Source organism: Saccopteryx leptura, chromosome 1, assembly GCF_036850995.1.
Source record: "Saccopteryx leptura isolate mSacLep1 chromosome 1, mSacLep1_pri_phased_curated, whole genome shotgun sequence".
NCBI lineage: Eukaryota > Metazoa > Chordata > Mammalia > Chiroptera > Emballonuridae > Saccopteryx > Saccopteryx leptura.
In genome coordinates this window covers 46,717,057-46,744,575 of record NC_089503.1, presented here as the reverse complement: position 1 = coordinate 46,744,575, position 27,519 = coordinate 46,717,057, and the positions used below count along the sequence as shown (strand labels likewise).

The 27,519-nt window shown below is 45.2% G+C and overlaps 1 protein-coding gene across 7 annotated transcripts in view; it reads left to right on the top strand.

The window, feature by feature from the left end:
* The first annotated feature begins 4,700 nt into the window (after positions 1-4,700).
* Positions 4,701-27,519, top strand: part of BMAL1 (basic helix-loop-helix ARNT like 1) — a 107,002-nt gene continuing 84,183 nt past the window's right edge. For all 7 annotated transcript variants that reach the window (XM_066365634.1, XM_066365652.1, XM_066365646.1 and 4 more), the window contains exon 1: positions 4,701-4,855. The gene's annotated coding sequence lies outside the window, so the exon portion shown is untranslated. The remainder of the gene's footprint in view (positions 4,856-27,519) is intronic.

The following is a 27,519-nucleotide window of genomic DNA, read 5'->3' as shown; positions in this document are numbered from 1 at the left end:
CTTGCTCAGCCCATGCCCCCCACTTTGAGAAGTACCTGTCTGAGCCTCCCCTCTCCTCCTCTCCCCTCCCCTCCTCAACACCCATGTACAAATGGGTTTAAGGGTAAAGAGCTACAGAAAAAGAGAATTATAAAGTGGACTGGCAGAGAGAAGACGAGACCAGAGGTCATATAACCGTCGAGAGAGGAGTTGAGAATTGCTTTATACCTAATGGACCCTCAGTTCTAGTAGTCCTTTGTGAGGACTTGTGGGGCTTCTTATTCTAGGGTTCTACAAGGTACCCTGTCTTCTCTCAATAAATCTCCCCCTTCGGGCTTATGTTAGTTGAAGAGGCTTCTGTTCTTGCATTCCCTAAATATGAGACAACACCCTTGTCTTTGAGACATAGTTCTGGTTATTCTCCTTTTCCCCACATGAAACCCCAATCAATTGGAGAATTCTAAAAAATAACACTCTTACCACCTTTGAATTGATGACTCCTAAATATATAGGTTGGGGCAAAAGTAGGTCTATAGTTGTTTGGATGAAAAATAATACAATAATTAATAAATACTAATACTGTACAAGAATAAACTGTGCTTTGCATACTCACAACTGTAAACCTACTTTTGCCCCACCCTGTATGTCTCTGAATTACTAAGTTTATTCGTTTTCCAGAGGAATTGTCTAAAGAATGAGGCAATTTACTGAAATAGTTAAGAGTATGAGCTCTGGGGTCAGGCTGTCAAAGTAGCCGGAGATCTCAAGACCTCTCTGTGCTTCTGTTTCCCCATCAGCAAAATAGGAATAATTAAAGTACCTTCCTTAAAGGGCTTTGTGAGCATTGACTGAGGTAATGCATATAAAGCTCTTAGAACAGTACTGGATACATTGTCAACCTGCAGTAAATATTGTTGTTATTTACAGCAACACATTCCTCTGTGGTTTTCCACAAGGTTTTTAACAAGTCCATTGCAAGACTTCTTGCCTTCCTGCCCAAAACAGCACAACTGCAGAACTCCCTGGCCTTGTCGTCGGCTTCTCCGTTGATCTCAGGTCAGGTGGACTTCAGAGTCTGTGCTTATTCCATTAGACCAGCAGTTCTCACATTTGACTGCATCTCAGATCCCAACAACACTGACTCAGAATCTTCCAGGTTGGAATTTGGGGATCTGTAGTTTAAAAAACTAATGGACCTGACCATGGAATCAGAGTTTGGGGAACTACTGTGGATTACCCTACTTTAACCTAACTTTATCTCTAAAATGGTGCAGCACAATAACAATGATATTTCTTGTCATTGTTAAGCTAATAAATATTAAATCTCTATTGCGTGCCAGGCATTGTGCTAGTACTTTCTATTATCTCATTTAATTCTCACAACAATCCTATGAAGAAGATACTAGATGATCCCCATATTACCTATGAGCAAACTGCAGTACAAAGAGTTTAAATTAGTTGATAAAAGTCATTTCAGCTAGCAAGCATGGAGAGAGCATGTCAACTGCTAGGGTTAATGTGAAGATTTTATTAGATAATGTATTTAAAGCACCTGACACACAGTAAGTGCTCAATGAATGTTTTCTTTTTCCTTTATTTTATCTATGTGATTCTACTCATGCCCAGTGAATTTTAGATTGAGGATAATAGTATGGCCTTTAACAGTGCCCAGAGACTTGAAAATTCAATATTCTGAAAGAAAACAAATAAAAAGGAATTAGGTACCAGTGAAAGATGGAAGTGTTTGGGATCTTTAACGAAGAGAAACACAAGAGAAAGTATAATTATGTATGGAAGAACAGGTACATGTGTGCAGAAATAATAGCATGACCACTGAGGCCACAGGATTATTGTGAGTATAGGAAGAGAAGAATACCAAGGTATGAAAATAGAACTATGTTATCTCAGGGTGGCCAAGTTCTAAACAGACACCTATTCCAGCCCCACTCCTGCCACATAGTCATCCAATTCTTACTTGGACACCTTCTGAAAAGAAACTTGACTTATCAAGGCAGAGGAGGCTCTAGTTGTTAAAGAATTCTTCATATTTATTCATTCTAGATCCCCTTTATACCCCTTAGGGACCTGAAGAATAAGTCTAATTTTTGTTGTATTTGACAGTTCTTCAAATACATGAAGACAGTTACCTTGTACCCCCTGGGGCAAAACCTCCTGCTTCCTTTAATCTTTCCTCATATGACATACATCGTCCCCAGCCTCTTTACATCCTTCTCTCTATGCATGTAAAATATTTTTCTTTGCCAAACCCTAATTGGAGACAATATTCCATGTGTATAATGAGCAGCACTGGGCAATACTATAACACCCATCTTGCTTAATTTTTTTAAAAAAAATTTTATTTATTAATTTGAGGAAGAGTGGAAGGGGATTTGTTGTACCACTTATTTATGCATTCATTGGTTGATTCTTGTACGTGCCCTGACTGAGGATCAAACCTGCAATGAGACTGACCAACTGAACTATCTGACTAAGACCACACCTATCTTGCTTACACAGCACAACTCCAACAATGCAGCCTAAGACACCATTCATTTATTTTGGCACCCATCCTTTATTGAGGACTCAGATTGAATTGTTTTTCACCTAGCACCCTTTTAGTCTTACTCTTACATACAACTATTAGGATACCTCTATTTATGTTGTGTAATGGTCTCTCTTCCCCTCCTGGCTTTGTGTTATCTGGAAATGTGATGCAAATCCTTAGTCAGGGGTTTCATTCAGAACACTGATAAAAGTCCTGACATCTGAGCCCTAGAGAGAGCCTTACGTCATTCTGATGCTAACTGGTATGAAGGTTATGAAGTCAAATAAGCCTGGTTTGAATAATGGCTCTGCCACTGACTGTGTGACCTAGGGCTAGCTGGCTGAACTCTGAATCTCAGTTTACTCATCTGTAAAATGGGGCTGTGAGGATTAAAGGAGAAGATGTAGGGAATGCATTTAGCATAGAATAGATGCTGCACAAATATTGATTCTCTCCACCCTTTCTTTTGGTCAACATGGATTCATGCATCAGCATCTTTTGGTTATGTCTACTTAACCAGTTATGCATCCAACTAACTAAACTAGAATCTAGGCCCATATTTCTTTATCTTGTCTACAATATCTTAAAAAGTGCATTGCCATATAGAAGTAGATTGATGTTTCTGTCTCTCTCTAAAATCAATAAAAAACAATAAAAAGTGTATTGCTAAAATCCACTTACATAGAGGACTCTCCTCTTGAAATCAAGGCAGAGACAAAGTAAACAGCAGCATGATTCCACTTGCATGTAAACTTAAGGAAAGTAATAAGCTAGTAATGAAGCTAGTTGACCTTGAAAACAGTCAACCCTCAGGCCACAAGCACTATTGGGCAACCACTCTGTGCCTGGCAATGAGCTGGGAATAGGCAACATGATTAAAATGCAGTGTCTGTATTCAAGGAACAAGGCTAGTATTCTAGAGTTATAGGGACTAATCTGGGTCACAGAATTCAGTGCAGTGATTTAGTTTCATTTGTTCACTATCCAGTCAACAAACATTTATGAAGCATTTACTCAGTGCCAGGCTCCTGCCTCCACCCCTTCATCTCAACTTCGTTAGGCGCTAAAGGGGTGTCGGGGAGTATAACAACAACAAAAGGAAGACAATGTCCTGGTATTTAGGGAGTTTAACATCTGGAAGGATTGGGAGTTCTTTGTGCCAAAGCCCTCTGCTAAGTGCTTCAGATGCAGAAATAAAGACAGATTGTGTCCTCTCAGTGCTCAAGTCGTATCTTATTATGAAATATTTATTTTCTGTAACTATTTGTTTCCTTCCATCTCACTCCGGGGACAACTGTTTGCGGTACAGACCTTGGCAGCTAGAATGGTGTCCGCCACACAGTAGGTGGTCAAAAACTCAGCTACTGGAAGTAAATGCAATGGGATCGCTCCAGATTTTTTCTTTTTCTTTCTCTCTCTCTCTCTCTCTCTCGTTCTCTCTTTTCTTTTTTCTTTTTTAACGAGAATGACAGCTCCAACGGGACGCTTAGAGGGCAGAGTAACGAAAAGAAGGTAAGAATACTTGGAAAAGCCTTCTAGAAATACTAAATATTCGTTCTCTTGTTTGAACTTCGGCAAACCGGGATGTTTTAGGCATTCGTGTTCCTAAAATTGATTTCCTAGATGGAGTTGGAGGGAGGGGAGTGAGGAAATGCTGCTTTTAGTCAGAGTGCTCCGAGTGGGGAAGGGGAAAGAAGAGTGGTGGAAGCGGTGAGCCAGACACAAGTCACGGACCCAAGGAAGAGAGACACATCCCAGGCGACTAGAAGGAGCACAGATGCTACACCCGCAGTGGCCACCGCGAACGAGCGACCTGAGGGAAAAGAGAGGGTAGGGGCGAGGAAATCCAGGGAAAGCGCGCAGATTGGCCCTCTGTTCGGGGAGTGCGCTTATGTGCCAAGCGATTGGTGGCGGGAAAGTAGCAGGTAAACCGGCCCCCCTCGCCTCGCCATTGGCCAGCGGCCTCTCCCGCAGCCACACAACTGGCCAGCAAGAAGCCAAGCCGCGCGCGGATTGGCCGGGGGTGACGGCGGGTCCGGCTCCCTTTAGGCGCTCGGATTGGCTGGCGGGAAGAGGCAGGTATCAGGGCTCCGCGGCTCCTCCATTGGTGGGCGGGGAAGGGGGGTTGGGCACAGCGATTGGTGGGCGGGGGGCCGGGCCTGGGCCGGCGGGGAGCGGATTGGTCGGAAAGTAGGTTAGTGGTGCGACATTTAGGGAAGGCAGAAAGTAGGTCAGGGACGGAGGTGCCTGTTTACCCGCGCCGGACTCACCGCCGCTGCCGCCGCGGGATCGGAGTGGGGGCGCGGGCGCGGGCGCTCCCGGCGAGCCACGGTGAGTGTCAGGCTGGCCGCGTTCAGAGGCACGGCCCTGAGCACCCCGTCGGGGGCCGTCAGCACTCTTGCAGAGGCAGCAACCCCGCCGCCCCCGGGTCGCAGCCCGGCCGCCGGGGAACACTGCCCGACGTGCCCGCTGCCGGCCTTAAAGGGCCCGTGCCCGCTCCCTGCCCCCACCCGGGCCGTGGGGAGGCTGCGCCCCTTAAAGGCGCCGCGCCCGGCCGCCCCCATACTCTCTCGCGGGGGCTGGCGCTGCAGGGTAGACCGAGCAGAGGTGCCGTAGGCGCCCCTGAAGGGATCGGGAAAGTACCTACCTCCCCTCTGTTGGGCATCGCTACCTGAGTGGGGGAGAGAGAAGCCAGCTGCTTCTTAAAGGGACAGCTCCGCCTTTGGGGAGCAAAGACCGGCTGAGGGCAAGTCCTAGGATGTATCCCTGGACTTGCCCGGGGACCCCCGAAGGGACTATCTTTGACGGCTGCACACCCAAGGGCGTTGGACGAGCGATGCTGCTTCTGCCCTTCCTTCTCTCCTTCACTTCCCTTTCGGGAGCCTGCAGGGCTGGGTGGGGGCGGGGAGGGCGTCTCCGTCGGGCTTAGGGCGTCCGAGCCTGCCCGCCCCTTCGACCCTATCGCGGGGTCTGGCGCTGTCCCCGGGAATCCCCGGCCCGAGATGGGGCCGACCCCAGCCTGTGAACTTTCGTCCAGCCTGCGGCGTCTGCGTTCTGGGCAGCCTCGGGAGGAGCCCTCACGGATGTGCGAGCAGGTGCCCCACAGCGAGGGGATGTCGCTCAGCGTCCAGGTGTGGGCCCGCCGCTCGTCCCGGAGCCCTGGAGCGCCGCGGAGGGCGCAGCGAGGCTGGCTCTAGCAGCAGGTTTGACAGATGTCAGAGCAGAAAAAGGCTCCCGCTCGTGATTGCTGGGCGTTGACAGCCAAAAGAGCTTTCGTTTGTTCCAAGGAAGAAATTAAAGAATAGAAATTAATGCCGACCTTGTGGGACACGAGTCAACCATCCCGAGGGGTCGCGAGAGCCGGCCGCGAGGCACACGCAGGGGCCGGAGGGCAGGCGCAGGGGCAGGAAGGGCTACACGGGCCTTTGGCGTCCGTTGTCAAGTTTATCCTGGCCGGCGGGGTACCGTGCTGACTGACACCCTTCGCGCCACATTCCTCGTCCCCTTTTCCCTCCCTCACGGGCTTGGCTCCTTCCCGGGCGTCTGGCATTGTTTTGGCATTTTGGCACTTTCGGTCTTTTTTCTCTGCTTAGATAGTTACTCCTCAGCAAGGAATTATTAGCCAAGTTTTATCATCCAGCTTCCAGAAATAAGATTCGATATTTATGAAGAAGCATTTCTTGATTGTACCTGTATTTCCAGGGTCTTCTTTAAAAATATATACATAAACATTGCCCATTAGATGCATGTCATTTCCCCTAATACTTGCTTGTCATTTACCTTTTTGCCATGTGCTGCTGTTTCCCCCTTTAATCTATTTTTATATGACAACTATTATTTTAATTCTCCTGGTCCCATTGATATCAGGATCTGTCAATTTGGGTTGGTGGAGTTTTTAATTAATGTACTGGTTGAATCATGAGCTTAAAATAATCATTGCTGCTCCTGAGCAGTTTTGAATAATTTCATGCTCTCTGTGCTTGCAAGAAAAAAGAAATCACTGTTAAATTTTATTTCCATATCAATGAAATTAAAAAAAAAACTTAAAACACAAAATTGAATCATTCAATTCATGCTTTTACTGAGTTCACTTTATTGAGAAGTGTTTAAAGCAGTTTGTTGAACATATTTAGAAGGCTTTAAAATTTCCTGGGCATGATTTGAAATTGTATCACCTGAAGCTGGATCTGTAAGGGCATATTGGTTTTGATTATAAATGTAGCTGGTGAATGATGATAATAATAGTAAGTTAAAACCATAGTTAGATATGTACATTCTTCCAACCCATAAAACTTAAAAGGAGGGAGAGAGAAAGAAACGGCTATGATGGAAGAGCACTAGCCTGAGAGTTAAAACGTCCTGGTTCCAGCCCAGAGTTGGGCTCCTAACTGTGCTGCTTGAGATAAGTTGCTGAACCTTTCTGGATTCTATTTACCTCAGATGGGAAGTAAGACAGTTAAGCTGGGTAATCCCAAAAGTTCCTTCTGCTCTAAAGTTCTGTGTGGCTCTAAATATTGAATACATTTTAATTGCGGTTGGTATTTTACCTCCTGGAACCTCCAGAATATCTGAGCTGAAGTCCTATTTTCATAGAAACTTAAACAGATCAACAGATGGTGTTTTAAAGAATCCATTTCAAATGATTTATAAAATGATGACTTCTTAGAGGAGTTTGCTATTTGCAAAAGAGATTTGCCTGCCACGGGGAGGAAAAGGAAGTGGTTGTGCTTGTCCATCCACACCAGCAATCTCTACCAATTTATATAGTAAATGAAGGACAAGCACTGTAGAAAGACCTGGCTATGTTAACAAAACTCTAAAAGAATATGTAAAAACGAAATATTTAATTTGTCTTTGATATAAAGGTTGCCTTTCTCCTATGAGCCTACTTTTATTTTTGATTCCATTATCAACTTTCACCGGGAGATAGTCATTTTTAAAGAAACATTGCCCCCTATAATGATACAATCACAGGTGGTGATTTTAGCTAGTGTTATGGTAAACACTTGCAGGGAAGTAAAAAAAAATCGTTCCTAGACCTTCAGGTTTAGTTAGGAGCCCAGAAACACAGGCATGTTGCCCTTTTCCACAGTCCTGTATCTCCTCATTGCCACTTGATCACAATACCCAGACTTACCCCAAACTTCCACCCTGGCTTTTCTTCAAAATCTCTCTCTCTCTCTCTCTCTCTCTTCCCCCACCCCCTGCCTCCCTTCCTCCCTGCTCAGATTTAAACTCCTCAGTACCTCTTCCTTCCTGCCCATAATGTCCCATCTCTTTTCCCCATTTCTCCTTCTCTCCTCCTAGTGCAGAAAAAGCAAGGAGATCTCTCCTCTGCTCCCTCTTCTTGGACCCTCACTTTGAGTGGGAGCCTGGAGTCTGGTAGCAGGACCTAGGACTTGGGTTTGGGCTCTGTGGCCTTGGACAAGTGCTCGACTTCTCAGACTGCAGAATCCTTTTCTGTAGTTTAATGACAGTGTCTGCCACATGGAATCTGTATGAGGATCAAGGGAGCAAGGGGAGAAGCATGTAAAATGCCTGGCATGCAGGGGGCCGTCCCTCTGTGCCTGCTGCCACTCCCTTCCACCGCTCCCAGAGTTCTCTCATCAGAATAGTCTTCATGCTGTTTTTCTTCAGCCTCCTCACCAACCCCAGGAAAATCTTTGTCTTGATTTAGGAGAGGAAGGATGGAAGGGGAAGACAGATCTTTACGGGCCTGCTTTCACGTGTCTACATGTGGTCCCCCTGAGCCTCCCTGTCCCTTGCTCGGCTCCCTGCCCAGCATCCTGTCCCAGGGCTGCAGACATTCACCTCCACTCTCTCCTCTGCTCCATCCTCAGCTGCTGCCCTCCGGCTTCCCTCTCTACCACTCTTCTCTGTGTTTCTTCTCAAAGATCTCTAAAACTTACAGCCTTGAATTCAGGGCTCCGTTCTTAGTCCAAAATGGTTGTTCTTGCCCCCTTTGCAGCTTTTACATTGCCCATCTTGACCTCCTTGAAATCCCTTTCGTCCTCCACCTTTGGATCATGATGCTCTTTTTGGTTCTCTTCCTGCATATCCTAAGGTAGGTGTCTGTCCTGGCCTCCGCTCTTCACATTATCCCCCGTTTTAGTCCTGCTCTGCTTCTCCTGCCTCCGCTGCTAGTATATTCACTGTACACACTACCAGCAGCCTGTGGCCGACATGTGTGGCCTTGGGGTTGCAGACTGCAAACTGCTTGCAAGCACTGCCATCCTCTTAACACCCCGGTGCCTGTACCCTGTCACTCCCAAAATGTCCTGAGAGACAGTTTTGTTGGGTGGTTAAGAACACAGACTTTGAAGACAGATATCCTGTCTCTTACTAGGTTTATGACTTGTGGTCAAGTTGCTTTGTTCTCTATGTCTTGGTATCCTCATCTATAATACTGGAATAACTGTAGTTTTTATTTCAAAGAGTTGCAGTGTGGGTTAAGTAAATTAAAACATTAAAAATGCATAAACCTATGCATGGCACATAGCAAGTACTCAGAAAATGTTAGCTGTCTGCATTGCTGCTCCTTCTTACCTCTCTATATCTAGCCCAGTTGTCTACCAGGCTTTGCTGTGTGCACCAGATTGTCTAGTCAAACTGAAAGCTGTCTATTCCCTGGAACAGCCATGGACCTATTCCATGCCCCAGCCTTCCCATGTCCAAGTCCTACTCTGTATAAGACCCAGCTCAAATGCTTGGTCCTCCAGAAGCTATCTTTTCGTTTTGTTTTCCTCCCTCCCCACGCTTGGCAACAGTGTGCCCCAGCCCTTGATCTACCTAATTCGATTAGGTATGGCTGCATTCCAAATTGTGTTGGGCTGTCCCTGGGAATATCTCACCAACTTGTTCAGAGCAAGCACTTTGGGGGAAGTTCATCCTGGTTTCCTAAAATGACAGGCACAGGGAGCCTTCAGGATATGCTTTTCCAGTTCCAATGAAATGTCTGGAGGAGAGATGGGATGGGATAGGCACCCGGGGACTAAGCAGGTAGAGGGAAGGGCAATACTACACTTATGGAGAGGTGGGGCATGAGATGAAGAATGCAACAGGGCGTGAGTGGACATGGTCATGAGTAAAATCTACATGAAGGAGGTTTTGAGTTGGGGACAACATCTGGGGAGATGCAATTGGACGAGCTTTAGTCATCTTTGTTTCACAGGAATGTTGAGTGCTGACATTTGATGGCAAATGATTTTTATTTTAGCACATGTTGTTCTTTTAAGTAGTATAAATTCTTGTTTATCTAGCCTGGTTAAAGGAGGAGTTGAATAGTCTGCCTAACTTAATATTCTGATTAATACTCTACCCACTGGATTTAGTACATATATTGAGTAAAACATTTAGATGTTTTTAAAAGGTAAGAGAAATCTTATAGAGCTAACTGCACCTAGCTGCCAGCCACTAGTTTGAAATATGTGACCTAGGCATATTAGTTAGCTTCTTTGAGTCTGATTTACCTCTTCTGCAAATTAGAAATAATAATGATGTCAATAGCAGCTAACATTTATTGAACACCCTCTATGTTAGTCATCTTATGTTTATTAACTTGTTTAATCCTCATAACAACCCCGTGAGGTAGGTGCTATGATTATCGTCACTTACCCACTAGTGAGATGGTTTTGTAAACTGCGCAAGGTCACTCAGCTGGTGTGGGGTGGGGCAGGATTTGTGCTTGGGGATTCTAGAGTCTGCTGTCTAACCACTGTAGCAGATGTCTCCTGGGAGAACCACTGGATTAGATCCTGTGTGTGGAGTGCCCAGCACCAGGCCAGGAGCCTACCAGGCCCACAATGATTGGTGACCAATGTTACTATTGACAAAAGCGGTATGCACCTCCTTTTAAGCAGGACTGAAGTCCTTGGCAGTGGAACACAAGGGGTGAGTGTTTGGGTATACCCTAGTAGTAGTGGCAAGGAAGGGCTTGTGAGCATGATTCTCACATACTGTTGTGCATTTCTGCCTCTCCTGCTTATTCCTGTCGTTCTGCAGCGTTGCTCTTACATGGGCCTCGTGTGGCTCAGCCAGCCCCTCCCCAGGCGGCTTCTTGTGTGAGATAAACCTCTGAACAGAACTCATTACCCCCACCTCCTACCCCTACCATAGCCATCTGCAGAGCTCCTTACTGGGGAGGAGACCTTTTCAAAGTCTCTCACTTTCTTCCTCTCTTCCAGCTCTTTACCCTAAAGACAGACGTTGACAGCCTTGGGGTATGTGTGTATATATATATTTAATGCCACTTGTTCCCCAAATACATTTAGATAATAAGGGAAACTGTTTTATGTCAAGAACCTGTTACATAAAAATATGTTATATAATGTTCAAATATATACTGCATAGGAAAATTAAATACCACTTTTTTTTCCCCCAAAGAATAAAAAGCTAATAAACATAGGCTATACTGAATGTAATTAACCTCGGATTTGGAAGACAGGGAAAGGCATGCTATGCTCTCACAGCTATGGTGTTTTTTGTTTGTTTGTTTGTTTTTAGATTTTATTTATTCATTATAGAGAGGGGAGAGAGTGAGAGAGAGAGAGAGAGAGAGAGAGAGAGAGAGAAGGGGGGAGGAGCAGGAAGCATCAACTCCCATATGAGCTTTGACCAGGCAAGCCCAGGATTTTGAACTGGCAATCTCAGTGTTTCCAGGTTGACGCTTTATCCACTGCGCCACCACAGGTCAGGCACAGCTATGGTTTTGAACCTTTGTGATCCTCCTTGAGTGCTTCAAGTGTGGGATGTATGGGAAGTTGACCTGAATCTGCCACAGGATCTAGTACAAGATACTCTGGAAATTGTCTCTTTTTAAGGGGAAAAATTACTTGACATCTTGCTCACTAATATCTCTCATGTCTAAGTAGAGGGAAGAAGCTCTTTTTGCCCCCCCTACATAGACCCCTCAGGTCATCTTCTAACCAGTTTTCTGCTCTACTCTCTGCTTTCTTCAATTCTTCCCGCACGATATGGCCAACTTTGCCTTCCAGAAAGAGCCCTGTTGCCAGCAGCATGTGGTTGACACCCTGTGTCCAGTCCTCCAGGCTGTGCAGCCTGACCCTGTCTATCCTCTCCAGCCCTGTTTCCCACCACATCCTCCATTCTCAGAAGGACCCAGGTACCTGAGGGTTAATCCTGCTTATTTCCACCTGCCCTTCCTGGGCTACCCCATGCTGTACTCTCTCCTGCTATGTATCTTTGGTCATGTTGCTCTCTTGACCTGAGAGGCTCTCTTCTTTGCCTTGGTCTGCTTTGAGTCTCTCGCTTCTTTGGAAGCCTCTTCTGATGACATTTGTCCTTTTCATGTGTGCTCTCTCCCTCTCTCTCTTTCTTTCTCTCTCTCCCCCTCTTTCTCGCTCTCTCCCTCACCCCTCTCCCCCTCCCCTCTTTACTTTTGATGGCCAGCCATTCATTCAGAAGCATTGGTACTTCATATTTAGCAAATTACCATATTACTAATCAGGATGGCCAGTTCTCTCATTTTTAAATTAATTCATGAATAATTATCTTGTCCTCACTTCCCACTCTCCAATTCTACTCATTTACTCATTCAGTGAAGTTTATTGGATGCCTACAATGTACATAGTACTGAATATACAGTAGTGAACAAAACAGAGTTTCAGTAGGAGGAGACAGATAATAAACAGTTAAATGCATTAACTCCTGGTGGTGATAGATGTTAGGAAAGCAATCAAATAGAGTAAACAGTAGGAGCGATGAAAGGTAAGAAGGAGGTTGCTTTAGCTGTGTCTTCCAGAGAGGCTTCTCTGAAAAGGTAACATTTGGGCTCAGCTGCAGGAAGATCTTGGGGGAAAATATCCCAGGAAGAGGAAACAGTAAGTGCAAAGGCCCCGAGGTTGGAAGTTGGAAGTGGCTTGATTGTTTTTAAGAAAAGTAAAGCCAGTGTAACTGGATTATGAGGTCCTTGTATGCACATTTTATCTTCCCTGTAACCCTTAGCCCAGTGCTAGAAAGGCCGAGTAAATACTTGCATAGAGAAGAGGAGCATTTGCCATTGGTGAAATAGTGTATAAATAACAGTTTACTGTAATCTGCTCAGAAGACTTTTACTAAAACATATTGCATATAAACAAATTAAGGGTTTGAAGGGCTTTCTCATAAATGTACTCTTAACATGTATCACCAACTATTTACTTTTAATTGTGTTTAGTGTAGAGCTTCAGACCTCAGAATTCCGTTTCACATGCACAGCTGTCTTAAAAATAGGTTTTGTTCTGAAAGTTCATTTGTAAGGCAGTTGATGGAAATTTAGGATAAATTTTTCTATAGAAAACAATGAGCTAAATGGTGGTTTAGTTCCCGAGCAAGCCCACAAAAGCCATTTAGTGCCGACTGTAGCCGAAACCATACTGTTTAGTACTAAAGCACTACCAGAATTAAGTAAGTCTTCTGAAACCCCCTCATCTATATAGCATTATAGGTCATTTACTTTTAGCATTAGTGGGACCCATTTATCTTTGTAACATCTTATACTATTTTTCCAGTCAGTCAGAAGGTTTTATAAAAGGGATTTTTACCTCTGTGCTCTTAGGATTTTGTTTCATGTGTTATAAGTGAGACAGTGGTGTGGAGAGTGGGGAGAACCCTGGAATGGGAATTGGGAGAGGTCCAGGCTCCGGTCTTGGCAGAGCCACTGACTTACTGAGTAACTTGGAGTAAGTTGCCCTAACTGAACTTTGATTTCTCAGGTCCTTGTTGGCTATAAAAATCATGTTTTTATGTTGTACATTGTTTAAGCCTGCTTTCAAATAGCTGCTTCAAATTTCTTTCTTTTTATTTTATTCTATTTTTTTTGGTTGAGAAATATACTTTATTTTTTAACAGCTTTTTATTTTAAAAAAATTTTTTTACTGAATTTATTGCTATGTCATTGGTTGTATTATAGAATTGTACACCTGAAGCCTATATGATTTTATTAATCAGATTTCTTTTTGATGAAGTAGGTAGCACACAGAAATGAGAACCTCAAGTTTCCCGAGCATAGTGCTTGGCAGTTACGCATTGAACGTGAACCTTGGTTTTGATCCTGCTATCTTTCTTGATGAGTTGAAAGAAATTTTGTCCTAGAACTTTTGGTCCAGATAAGACAGACTCCTGTGTTCTTGGCCAACTTATCATCCATGTAATTATGTAAATCTTTTTTTTTTTTTTTCATTTTAACTCTTAAAGATAAAAATGGTGACTATGGTTTTTTGCTTATGAAGTATAGTTATAAATGCCCTGAGGGAATGGAATGAGTTTTCAGGCGAGAGCTGAGCTGAAAGAGTGTGGGATCAAAACAGTTTTAAATGTTAAATGCAAAGCTATTTTCGGCATCCTGCTGGAAGAAAAAAAAATTTTTTTTAAAGGCTTTAGATGATATAAGAGGTTTCTGCTCCAAAGGAGAAAAGAGCCTCAGGTTTTGCAGTGGTGAAAACTACCAGATCCTAGAACTAGCTACCTCCCCTTCCTCTTTTCCCACCTCTGAATTTTGTTTTTGGCATCACATGCCACATTTGCTGTTTAAGAGGCTTAATGTTTAAATAACAATAGTGGCAGAGCTCAACTGGGACTTCAGGTGTTAGGGACTTTAGTTTAAATGACTTAGGGTACTTAGTGTTATGCTGTGAACTTCCCCAGTAGATTCTAGAGCAGGGGTCCCTAAACTATGGCCCACAAGCGCATGCGGTACCCTGAGGCCATTTATCCGGTCCCTGTCGCACTTCCGGAAGGGGCACCTCTTTCACTGGTGGTCAGTGAGAGTATTGGATGTGGCAGCACTGCAAAGCGCAGCGTCGCTCACGTACAGTACTACTTCCAGTGATGCGGGACGCACACATCACGGCTCCGGAAGTGCGTCATATCACTTGTTACGGCTAGCAGTGACAAAAATGGAACCGGACATTGACCGTCTCGTTAGCCAAAAGCAGGCCCATAGTTCCCATTGAAATACTGGTCAGTTTGTTGATTTAAATTTACTTGTTCTTTATTTTAAATATTATATTTGTTCCCGTTTTGGTTTTTTACTTTAAAATAAGATATGTTCAGTGTGCATAGGGGTTTGTTCATAGTTTTTTTTTAATAGTCCGGCCCTCCAACGGTCTGAGGGACAGTGAACTGGCCCCCTGTGTAAAAAGTTTGGGGACTCCTGTTCTAGAGTGAGGGGAAGCCTCATTGGGAACAGCCTCACTGTTAGTGCTGCCTGTGTTTGGTCAGTCAAGAATGGTACATTTGGCCTGACCTGTGGTGGCGCAGTGGATAAAGCGTTGACCTGGAAATGCTGAGGTTGCCGGTTCAAAACCCTGGGCTTGCCTGGTCAAGGCACATATGGGAGTTGATGCTTCCAGCTCCTCCCCCCTTCTCTCTCTCTGTCTCTCTCTCCTCTCTCTCCCTCTCTGTCTCTCTCCTCTCTGAAAATGAATAATAAAAAAAAAAGAATGGTACATTTAATTTTTTTTTTCTTTGCTTGAAGGCATAGCGAGGATTTGGTACAAAAAGTTGTTGCTCTATGGATTTCATCTTGGATCTAGAAAGCAGCATCATAGCTGGCCTTCCTCCTTAGATGCTGAAGTATGAGCAGATATTTTGTCTGTTTAGTTGCTGTATCCTCAGCAACTCAGACAGTGGTTGTGAAGAGTAGTCACTCAACAAACAGTTGTCGAGTGAGTGAGTTCAGCTTAGGAAAACCTCAACTCTTTTTCCCTTTCTCATAGCACAGACTCATGAGCTTGGTCTTGTGAGGGACTTTGGAGTTTAGGTCATCTTCAAGTTGGCCATATCTCAGTATCTTTTATTGATGACCAGGATTTAATTGGCAGTGGTTGTCCCTGCCCTGCTGATGTTCATCTTTGTGTTATCTTTACTTGGCTTCAAGGTACAGCAAATTAATAGCTGAGCCACATCAATTTAAGGAAAACTTATTGTGTATTGGTTTGGGCATCGTACTACACATTTATTTATTTAGTCAACAGATATCTGTAAAGCCATCTACCAGGCACCATGCTAGACTCAGAGGAAGAGCAAAAATAGTTGTGGCCAAGGAGCCTGCAAGTTTCTCTACTGGTAGAGGGTAATCCAAGGCCATGTGTAATGCGAACAGAGTGGTCTAGACTGTAAGTGCTACAGAAACTTAGAGACCAGAAAGAACTTTGTGAGCTGTCACAATAGGGAGGAGGCTTCCTGGAGGTGATCAGGTTTAATCCTGACCTTTAAAGATGGGTAGGATTTAGATTCACACACAGGGATAGCACAGGTATTTCCAGGGAATGGATGGGTAGCAACATAGCACAATTAAAAGCATGGAGGTCGGAATGACCAGTTTGTATTCAGGGACATAGACTTAACCGAGAATGGAGGATTTGCAAATAATAGTGGGAACTTAAGTTTGGAGGATCATTCAAGGCCTAAACCAGAAGCATGTCATTTCTGATGATAATACTAATTGCTAATATAGAGAGAGTGTTTTGTGGCATTCTTAGCATTTCACATGTGTTATCTCATCTAATTCCTACAAAAACCCATGGAATAGATCTTATTATTACCCTCATTTTAGAGATGAGGAAATGGAGGCACAGAGTGATCCAGTAACCCGGCTAAGATCACATATCTGGTAAGTGGTAGATTCAGACATAAAAACCAGGCCCTAGAAGCTCTTGCCCAGTGGACTCTGTTATTTCCTGGTGCCCTCCAGATGCAGGACTTAGGCTTGGTTGGGGGTGGTTTTAGAGTAGTGCTCTGGAAGTGGACAAGACTATGTAACCCATTCCTCCATTTCCTCCATTTCATAGATGATGCAAGAGTGAGGTTAAGTGGCAAGTCAAAGTTTAATTAGCACAGTTGATACTGGTAGTCTGTGGAGAAACATTGAATTTGTGTTATTATGATTATTTTGCTAATGACATGAGATTATTCTTTTTAGAGCATTAGTTCAGTGTAAGTGTTCCTGTTGGATTGGTGCAAAGAGGGACTGGCTGCAGCAGAGACCTGATGGAGGCTGCTGGCTGAATCCAGACGGAGGGTGAAATGAAGCCGGAGCCAGAATTCATTGTCAATTACGTTAGTCGGCATGGCTGTTTTCAGTCACCCTTTTAGATTTTTAGAGTTTGGGGAACATCTGCCTATGTGAGTGGCTTTAAAGTGTGTGAATCTGCAGTGTTCTGTGGCTGTGACACCTTGGTTAATGAACTCTCCAGAAGCAGCAGAGCACCATTATGAAAGTCAAATGTTTTAAAAACAACTATCCACATTTTCTGGAATGAGCACGGGACTGGGAACCAGATACCCCGCATTCTAAGCGGCTTCACTATTTAAGCAATAGCTAGCCTAAGCCAAATCACTTCAGGCCTCACACTGGCTGATTTCTTATCTGTGGAACAGGTATGCCGATTCTTGTCCAGCCCCTTACAGTGTGGTTCTGATGCTGGAATGAGATAAGGAAAGGTTTTGAAAGCTGTGAAGTTGCTCCGTGGTTGTGGGGAGCAGCTTCTTGGCTCTAGTAAGAAGGTGTACTGGTATTACAGGAACAGCCTGGAGGGCACAGAAGGAAGTTTCGCACCTCTAGGGCACTGCTGGGGATGTGGCGCTGTCCACCACGTGGGTGCTGACAGGCCTCACTGCTGAGTAGGACCGTATTTTAAGAAGTGATATTCTATTTCACCTTTAGACATGGCGGGGGGTGGGCAATCTGAGCATGGATGAAAAAGTTAGACACAGACATCCAAGTTAACCTGTTCTCCTCTGCCCACACCTCAGGATAGTGCTGTGAGCCAGAAAAACAAGTGTCAGGATCCAGCCAGCTGGCCAGTTGGGCATTCTTGGATGTTTTACCTATCCTGCGGCATAAGGCAGAAGTCCAGAAAAACCACGATTAGCCTCAGGGATTAATGAATGAACCAGTATGCTGTCCAGGTAACACCTCGTGGCAAAGCCTGTAGCAAAGTCTTGACACGAAGGATGGAAGATTTGCCAAATCTTAATTTTTGTTAGTATTGCATGATGTAGCAATTATTCTTACTATTATTAATAACAGTACCTAACCTTTGAGTATCTATCATCTGCCAAGTACTGTGCTAAGTGCTTACAAGCCTTTTCCCATCTTTCCCTCACCATAGTCCTGTGGGGTGGGCAGCATCAGTCCTCCTTTCTAGTTAGGCAGGCTGAGACCCAGAGGTGCCCAGATGACACGTGGGAAAACTGATTCGAATCCAGCACAGTCTCTCTCCTCAGCCTGCACTCTGAACAGCAGCAATCTTCTTCCTTTTTCCTGGCATCCGAAATGTTTCCTGTCTCTGGTTTTGAGGTTTCTGACAGTGCAGTGGGCCTTTGGAAGGCATTTTGTTTGATAGGCATGTCACCACAGAGTGGTCGCAGCTCACTGCAACTCTCCCTTGGTCGCGACCCTGGCTGACACCTAGCAGCTCTCCCTGGCTGCTCTGTGGCTCACAAGCAAAGGGACACCGACGGTGAGCGCAGCAGATTGACCAACTCTTACCACCTGACACAGTCTCTCCTAAAGAGAGAAAGAGGGCAGCAAAAGAAATAGCTCCGGGTCAGTTTTTCAAAAAGTGGCTGACTATCTTGTAGTCTGCTCAGTTTTCATGTTGATGCTTGTCAGCATTTCCCCACAAAAGCCTTTCCGAAAGTCATGATTCTGGTGACATTGTTTATCTCTGTGTGTGATTTACAGAGCACTTTACTACACTGTCTTGCTTAGTTTTTACCACAATCCTCTGAGAAGAGGCTAAATAAAGATAAAGAGTTGAGCTATTACCCAAGATCCCAAAGCTAGTCAGTAGCAGAGCCAGGATTTAAACCCCATTTTCTTTCTTTTTTTACCAAAATTTTTATTTAGTATTTAAATTTAATGGGGTGACATTGGTCATTAGAAACACATAAGTTTCAGGTGTATATCTCTTTAGTGTGTGAACTTTCATTGTGTTGTGTGCCCATCACCCATAGTCAAACCAATTTCCATCAGTGTGTTTGATTCTTCCCTGCCCCACCCCCTCCCTCTGGCAACCATTTAACTTTTGTCTATATCCACGAGTCTTAGTGATTTTTTTGTTTTATTTTGTTTTTTGACAGAGACAGAGAGAAAGTCAGAGAGGAACAGTTAGGTACAGACAGACAGGAAGGGAGAGAGATGGGAAGCATCAATTCTTTGTTGCCGCATCTTAGTTGTTTGTTGATTGCTTGTTCATTGATTGTTTTCTCATATGTGCCTTGAAGGAGGGGGGCTACAGCAGAGCGGGCGACCCCCTGCTCAAGTCAGTGACCTTTGGGCTCAAGCCAGTGACCATGAGGTCATGTCTGTGATCCCACACTCAAGCCAGTGGCCCCATGTTCAAGCTGGTGAGCCCGCGCTCAAGCCGGATGAGCTCACGCTCAAGCTGGTGACCTCAGGGTTTTGAACCTGGGTCCTTCACATCCCAGTTCGATGCTCTATCCACTGCGCCACTGCCTGGTCAGGCCATGAGTCTTAGTTTTATATCCCATCTATGTGTGAAATCGTATAGTTCTTAGCTTTTTCTGATTTACTTATTTCACTTAGTGTGTTATTCTCCTAACTTTAACTTCTCTCCTCTCAAGTTCTTCTTTGCTTTCAAAGGTGTTCTCAAATGTTATGGTCTAGTGTATTTCAAAGTCATCACATTAAAGTGAAGTATTTTGCACTACAAACTTACTGAATCAGAATTACTGATTCAGAATAAATAAAAGGTCATGTGATTGGTTGATGTGTTAGGTTTAATTACTTTGCACCTACTTTATGTGGTTCAGACTATGCATAGATCCTTTGTGGTATATTAACGGGTCAGCAGCTTTTCTCACTTTAAAAGTCCCAAGGCTCTAATAGATGATAAGACATGGGGTTTAAACCATTTATTTAAAAAGTTGACCATGGAGTTAGTTAGGAACTCAAGCTCCTATTATGACAGTTTCCATGGAGAAATTAGCTGTGGCTCACATCATTTCAGCCCTCATTGCCTTTTCTAGGAATGGAGTGAACTGCTGCAGGAGAGGACTGGTCATATTTATTCCTTAGAGCTCTCTCCCCTCCTGTCACTGCAGGAGGCTGATTTGCTTTTCTGCACCCTCTCAATTTTTCCTGTGACCTGAGCATAAATCATTTCTGAGGTCTTGGTTTCATTTTTTAAAAAAAATGTTTTCCAGTAAATAAACCTGAATGGAACCCTTTCTTATATAGTTTTGAATATCTCCTTTAAAGTATTTCACCGGTGACAAGGGGCTTTACTAGGAGACTGTAGACCTGGTCTCACTCAAGCTTCTTGTATTAGTTGGGACACAGCAAGTTCTTGTATTAAAGAGATCTACACCTGGCTGAAACCAGGTGGAGGCTCATTCCTTTCTCTTGTATCAGTCTAGAGTAAATAGTGGTCCAGGCCTCTGTCTGCATTATGTGGCTTTCACTTGTTGGTTGAAAGTGGAAACTTGGTTTTTATCATCTCCCAGAGGAAAGACCAGGGGCACACATGCAGTTTTTTAAGGGCTAGACCTGGAAATAACACATTCTTTTATCCCAGTGACCAGAACTTAGACATATGGGTACATTTACCTTCAAAGGAGCCTGGGAGATACGTTTAGTTGAGGCTGTGAGTCCAACAAAATCTCTGTTTTTAAAGGATGAAAAGGAGATAGGACATTGTGGGAGGTTAACAGTCTGCTACATCATGGTACCAATGGGAGGGAGTAAATAAAGTTTAAAGCTGGTGCCAGGATAGCAATATATTCAGGGATTATATGAGTCCAGGGTCAGGATCCAGGCAGGCACACCTTAATCAGGGCAAATGCAGCCATGTAGAGGTCAGGGCAGTTCATTGTTCAGAAACTAGGCAGCAGGGTAGAACCCAGGTGCTAGCAGGAATATGAATAATCCAGAAGACTTTAGTTATTAGTAAGAGGAAATTCATCAGTGTGAGTGGTACAGTAGAAAGAGCACTGGACCAGGAGTCAGAAGACCTAGGTTTGAGTCCAGCCCTTATACTTTCGTGTTCCAGTGAACATTTGTTGTATCATCTAGAATATGGGAATAACAGTGGTGGTCTTTCCTGTCTCCTAGGCTTAATGTGAAGGTAGTGGATGGGGAAGTGTTGTGCAAACTTCAGCTCCCTGGAAATGGGCATAGCATATCTGTGTATTCACCTGTGTGTCGCCAGCACCCAGCCCATTGCCTGGCATGGACATACTAGTTGAATGAAGTATGAAATACTGTGAGAGGTGGGGAAATGCGTTGTGCTAAGATCTTTGTCCTGGACAGTCTTCTCTGCTAGGCAGAAAGGTTCTCTTGCTCTCCCCTGGCCAAAGCCTTGGGCATGCATGGAAAACCAGGAACTCCACGAGGACATGGGCAGATACCAGGACAACTCCTGACCAGATGGCATATGACACATAATATGTCCCTGGAAAGACCTGCCTAGGTGACAGAGTACAACAAAACTGGCGATAGGACTTTCATTTTGATGTCATGGTCCATGAATGTGAACTGACCATTTTTAAGTGGTTTAGTCCACCTGCAGATTGGAAGATGAAATCTACCCAAGCCCACCAAAACTTGATTTCTTCATTCAGAAGAATCAGATGCAATGATAAAATTCTGTTGAGTTGGAAAAATGTGTGGCTTATTCAAGATAATAAGTATTTGTTGAAAATATGATGTAGGTAAGAGTATACAAAGATGAGCTTACTGTTTATATCTTATGGGCTATTTCCATTCTAGTAATAGGATTTTTTTTTCTTTTGCTGGGAAAATGAGGGTTCAGTGGGATAATCAGGTTTTTCTGACTTCATGAAGGGTTTCTTTTATTCATTTTGTTATTTGTTTACTTGCTGTGGGTGAACTTTCTTGGAACATTTATACATTGAGAGCAAGACTACACTGGAGAAAAGCAGGAATTGAAATTATATTCATAGTATGCACTTGACTCTGTTAAACTCTCATGCATAGAATGGAAAGTCACCAAATTGTTAATAGTGGTTCTCATCTTGTGCAGTTAGAAGTGATTTTATTCTCATGTCCTTCTCTGTGGTTTTCTATTTTTCAACAATGAGCATGTATTATTTTTATAATTATAAAAGTCCAGCTAAAAATTAGTTCCATACATTAATACTCTCCAGCCAGATCCAGAATCTTTATTTTTGGCAGCCTGGCCTGGGCTATAATCCGTCATGTTAACTCAGACCTACCCTGATTATTTTATGACTGAGGCATTAAGGAACTTGTTATAAAGAGGATGTTTTCCTTCTGGAAATCAGCATAGAAAGTTAAGGGTTTATGAGGTATTAGGAAAGATGTCCTGAGTAACTCTCCTCCTAAAATTTGACTAGCTTTTATTACTGTTACTTAAGGAGATAAATTTTGCAGGTTTCCCACTCATTATGTGACTGTTTGTTTTCTTTTGTTCTGTATAACTAGCTTTTATTACAGTCACTTATGGAGATAAATTTTGCAGGTTTCCCATTCACTGTGTGACTGTTTTTTTCTTTTTTCCTTTGTCCTGTATCCCTGTGTCCCTCAGGTGCCCCTAGCTCTGTTATCCCAGGATCGGGTGACCTTGACCTTTGTTCTCTCCGACCCCTTCCTCTTCTAGTGTTCTCAGTTCACATCCCCTCCATCTGTTCATGACTTTGTAGATTTGGTTGTGCCTTCTTCCCGCCAACATATTTATCGACTAGAGAGCTCATTGTTGTTCTGTTCTCTGTAGCAGCTTCTTCTTGCTTCTTGTCCTTGCTTCGGTGAGTAGCCTGAGCAGTGCTCCTGGGGTGTGATGAAGAGATACAGTCAGGACTGCCGGGAAGGGGTGGGGGCAGGTGCACTGCACTGGCTGAGGACCTTGGGGAAGGCACTGGGCCATTCGTCCAGCACCTGGCCACACCAGGCAGGGCAGGCTCGTGCTGGGCTCCTGGAGAGAATTGCTTGGTGTTTGAAGTCAAGCAGCCCCCCCCCCCCCAACCATGTATTCATCTATTGAGATCCTGTAATGTGGCAGCCACTGTTCTCAATGCTAAATGGGCACAGTGAGGAATAAGGCAAACCTGACCTTTGTCTCATGCTCACAATCACAGGTTGTAAAAATGGCGCCAGAGATGGTCACATGTGCCCATTTATAGTGGAGCAGGAGGGTCAGAGTTGAGATGATTCTGAAGCCTGGTTCCTGTATGTCTACAGTACTTTCCCTTGGGGAGGGATGAAAACAGGGCAACCTCTTGGTAAAGCTGAGCTGCTTCTCCCATGCAGTCAGCCTAGACCCAGCCAGGACCTGCAGGAGAAAGCAAAAGCTGGGGCGTGTGCTTGCTGGCAGGCTCTTGGTCACCCCGCCCACCCATCTCTGGACTGCCACAGGAGCCTGTCTGTCTTTTCTGAAGAGTGATGAGCCAGTTTGCACATAGGGGTCCGGGTTTGTGCATGTTGCAGCTTTGTCTGAAAGTAGCTTGTACTTTCTCCCTTACCTTCAAGTTTTAATGAGGACCAGCCTGTCAGTGTCCCTCCAGTGGAATATTGGGCTATTACGTTCAGAAAACTAGTTTTAATTAATTCCTCCATGCCTTCTCATCACCCAGCCACCCCCAGTCCTATTCCTGGAGGCTCCGAGTCTGGCATGTATTTACTGTATCTTTCTGTGCTCTTGCCCTTTCTGAAACTTGCTGACCAGCTCTCACGGGTTCTTTCTACATCACTGTCTGCTTGGCCTTTGGCTTCCCAGAAAAGCTTGCAGTTGGGCAGCTGTAAGTGATTTCCCTGAGCTTCCTTGCTGAGTCTTCTTTTATATTAAACTTCTCTGTCAGATCTAGGGCTTGGCCATCCGTCCTGCTCTTCATGTCCCTCTTTCTGAAAACCAGGACAGACAGGACCCTTTCCCCGTGGAGGCTCTGCCCCCTTCCTCCTACGGACATTAGTGGCTGTGCTTCTCTGGCCCTTCTCCTCCCACCTTCCTGTTCAGAGAAGCAGCCTTGGAAGCTTGCCTCACACCAGTGTGGCGCAGGATGGAGAACTTCAAGGTAGCCGCCTCCTGAAGGGGTCTGGGGACCCCACCCGTGAACTGTGGTGGTTAACCAGAGGACAGGTCATTCATGCAGTGATTACTTAACATTCCTACCAGGGCCCACTAGGAAGGCTTTGTTACTAAATTTTCTTGGGTGGGTGAGGGGGAAGCTTGTTATTATACTCATTCTTTGGGTGTTGTTACCGCTCCTTTAAATAGACATGCAAATGTATGTGTGTGTGTTTACATATCTCCCTTTAGTATAACCAGGGTCTTTTCACAGTGAGTGTGGCCCTCAAGGCCCTCGTTTTTTAACCCCAGAGAGTGGTAATGATCCTTTAGGAAAGGTATCCTTTTGTTCTAAATATTTGTTGGCTAAAATTTGTAAAGTTTTGTTTCAGCCCTAGCTTCCCTCATTTCTAAGATGATTTTGGGGTCCACTGTATTCAGCATCCAGAAAAGTGGACAGCCTTTAGAGTCACCCTTGAACTTCAGCCCTGGTGAGGAAAGCTTTTTGTTGCAGGCCTCGTGCCTGTGGCACTGTCAGCCTTTAGCAGCTCTTAAACCTTGTCACTACTGAAAGTGTCAGGAGCTTTGGGGACTCAGAGGGCAAGGCTGTGGTGTGGAGTATGCCCGTGACAGTCACTGCAGCCCAGGCATACCCGAAGACCACCTTTTACTTGAGCACAAGGTGGCACTGTGGGTCCAATTTGCCCTGGAGTAAATAATTTTATTTTTAAAAAGTTTAATTCAAAAGTTGGCCCTTCGGTGTTCTGAATGGCTGTCCCTTCTCATGTGTTTTGACTGGCTAATACTGTGGCCTGGCCAAGGTGCCACACTTGGTGCAGGCACCCTGCACCCTGCACTCCTCGGCATGGGGTCACCTCTGTCTGCTAAAGAGGAAAAGAAAAAGTGGTTCTTTCCCTGTTTGAAGACAGGACAAGCCTGGATGAGGGAATCATCCATTCAGTCAACATCCATTGAGGGTCCAACATAATGGAAAGCACTGGAGTGTTGAAAGCAAGAAAATAGTATCTGACTTAGGTTTTTCTCAGGGTTCTTCTGGCTGCCTGTGGACTGATGTGGGAAGGACAGGCACGGAGCAGGGGGACAGGTTAGGAGGTGGTCGTTCTGGTCCAGGAAGCCATGCGGCTGGTACACTGCTGGTCAGGATCCAGTGAGAGTGGGCAAGGCACAGAGTCCTTAACCGGCTGCTCTGGCCATTTGCCCCAGAGTTAAGCCCCCTGGACCACGGAACTGCCCTTCCCCAAGTGTGCCAGGCCCTGTTCCATGGCCGATACTGTCACTTCACCTGGGATGTTCTCATACCCTGCTTTCAATACTGGTGTTTGTGCACTGCCTCACCTAGTGACCTTGGGTCAGTTACTAGATCTCTCTTAAGCCTCAATCTCTTTATCTATGAAAGAGTAATCATTCAACCTACCTCAGGGGATTGTGAGTATAACACAACATGTAGTTGAGTATGATTATTGCCATAACCTCTGAAGCCACCTCCTGCTTCCAACCTTGGCCAGTGAGCCCGAGAAGAATGGGTCAGATCAGGTCATGTCTCTGGCTTAGAACCCTAGACAGTGACTTCCTGTCTTACTCGGAGGAGAAGCCAAATCCTCAGCATGGTCCACAAGGCTTCCCAGTACTTCTGTGACCTCATCGCCCACCCCAAGGCCTGGTGCATGGTTAAGTAGGCTGGGTTCTGCACAGCGCACTGCGGAGCGTGTGAGTGGCCCCCTGAGCTGTGCAGTGCGCAGTCTGCGCTGTGCATGCTGGTCCTGCGTGCCCCCTCTTGCTCCCCGCCAGCCGTCAGAATCCTTGCTGTTCTTCAGACATAGCAGGCGTGCTTCCTGTTCAGGCTCTTTCTTCTGAGTGCCCCTCTCCCTCGAATGCTCTTCCCCCAGGTATCTGCATGGCTGTTCACTCTCACCATCTTCAGCCCCCTCTCAAATGTTACACTGTTTAAAGTTGTACCACCCAGCCCACTGTCTCGTAGATGTTCCCCATTTCCCCCTTTCTGCTTTATTTTCTTCTGCTAGAACTTTTCACCATCTAACATCTTCTACAGTTTACTTATCTATGTAGTTTATTGTCTGTCTTTTCTCAACAGAACGTAAATTATGAGGGTAGAGACTAGAGTTAATTTTGTTCATTGATCCACCCCCACTGCCTAAAACAGTATCTGACAAATAGTAGGGGCTCAATAGTGAAGAGTGATTGAATTTGCAACCAAGCAAATGAAGTGTTTGGTACAGTGCTTAGCACCCAGTAGGCCCCCAGTAAATGCTGGCTGCCATTATGTATGTTGTCAAATACCCTGCAGGGACCAGCTCCACCTGGCTTTCCGTGAACCTTGCTCAGCCTCCTCTCGGAGTGAGCTGGATCATGCCGCCCTGCTCCTTGCTGCTCTTTCCTCTGTGCCTTCTTTCTCGGTGTGCCGTTTGTCACACTGCATTAGTGCGGATTATCTCACTCTTTTTCCCTGCTTGAGTCCGAATTTTTGCAGGGCAAAGACTGGCTTGTTGGATTTGTATCCTAAGTGACCTGCGCCTTCTGGTCTGCACGTAGTAGGAGCCCGGGAAGTGCTCACTGTGGGCAACCAGGACGGGTGGGTGGGAGGAGCTGTGGAAGCCATCAGGAGCCTCCTGCGTCATTGCCTAAGGTTTGCACCCCTGCCACGGGGCGCAAGGCAGTATTTCACAACTGCTCAAATGATGAAATTGCTTAGGTTCAATTTAGAGCGAATTTTGGGGAGGAGAGAGCCTCCTGTGCATAGTTCTTTGGATGACAGTATCTGGGTGACCCACATGTTCCATATATGAAAGTCTGGCCCTTTGGCCGTTCAGGCCCAAAGGGGTTGGGTCATTCAGTGGACAGTGTGAGCACTATCAGTGTGTTTGGAGGAAGGCTAAGAGAATGAGAGGAAGCTTGAGCTGACTCTAGGGGATTTGGGGTGGGTGTGGAAGGCATGGCTTCTGGAGGTGATGTAGGAACAGGGGAGCAGCCACTGTTCAATCTGGGGAGGGAGGGAGTGCCTTGGGAGGCATGATTAGGTAGGTGGTTTGGACCATATGAAGGAGGACCTTAAATGCCAGGGCAATGAGGTTGGCCTCTTATATTTGGTGGTGGGGGAGTGGGGTCCAGACTGGGGATTTTGATGGGATAGGGGTAGGAATCAAGGGGGACAGGGGATGTAGGGAGGAGCTCTGGAACCATTTTTCTCTTATCCAGAGATGGAGTTGTCTTGGGGGACCCACAGAACATGCCCTTAGGGACCAGCATTGGCACCCACAGGGCAGCCAAACTTCAGCTGAACCAACAAAGTGCAAGAGACTGAGGAGTTAGAGGTAGGGGTTTGACATGGGCTAGGGTGCAGAAGGGGCTGTTTCCCTTTGGGGCATCTGTTGGGGCCCTGGCATCCCTGGAATTCTCCTGTGCTACTCTGGTTGAGATCACTTATTCTTGAGCCTCTGTTTCACTGCATCAGTTGGGCCCCTACACAGTGTGCCGGCCCAAGTGGTCCAACTCATCAGTCAGATGCCCTACAGAAAAGCTTTAAACCCAGAGACAGGAGAACTCAGATTCAAGCGTCAGCTCAGCCAGCAACTCTCTGTGTAGCATTGGTCAAGATGTTTGTTCTCTTAGGGGTTCACTTTCTTTATCTGCCAGATTAGCAGCAAGCAAGCTAAATCCCTGGGTTTTGGCTAGAGCCCTTTAAATCCCTCTTGCCTTGGGTCAGAATTAGCCTCTGAGGCTTTGGAGGGACTGAGCTTTCAGATGGGAGCTCAGTGGCCACACAACAGGAAGGACAAGGCTTGAAATTGAGTGTCTGAGGGGTTTTGAAAATTGTTACTCACCCAGGAATTGATATATTCTACAAAACTAGATAGGGTTTTCTTCTCACTCCCTATGCCTATGTTGGGATGGAATTCCTGGAATGACCTTGGCTTGGTGGAATCTTTCATGTCTCCCATGTTGCACCTC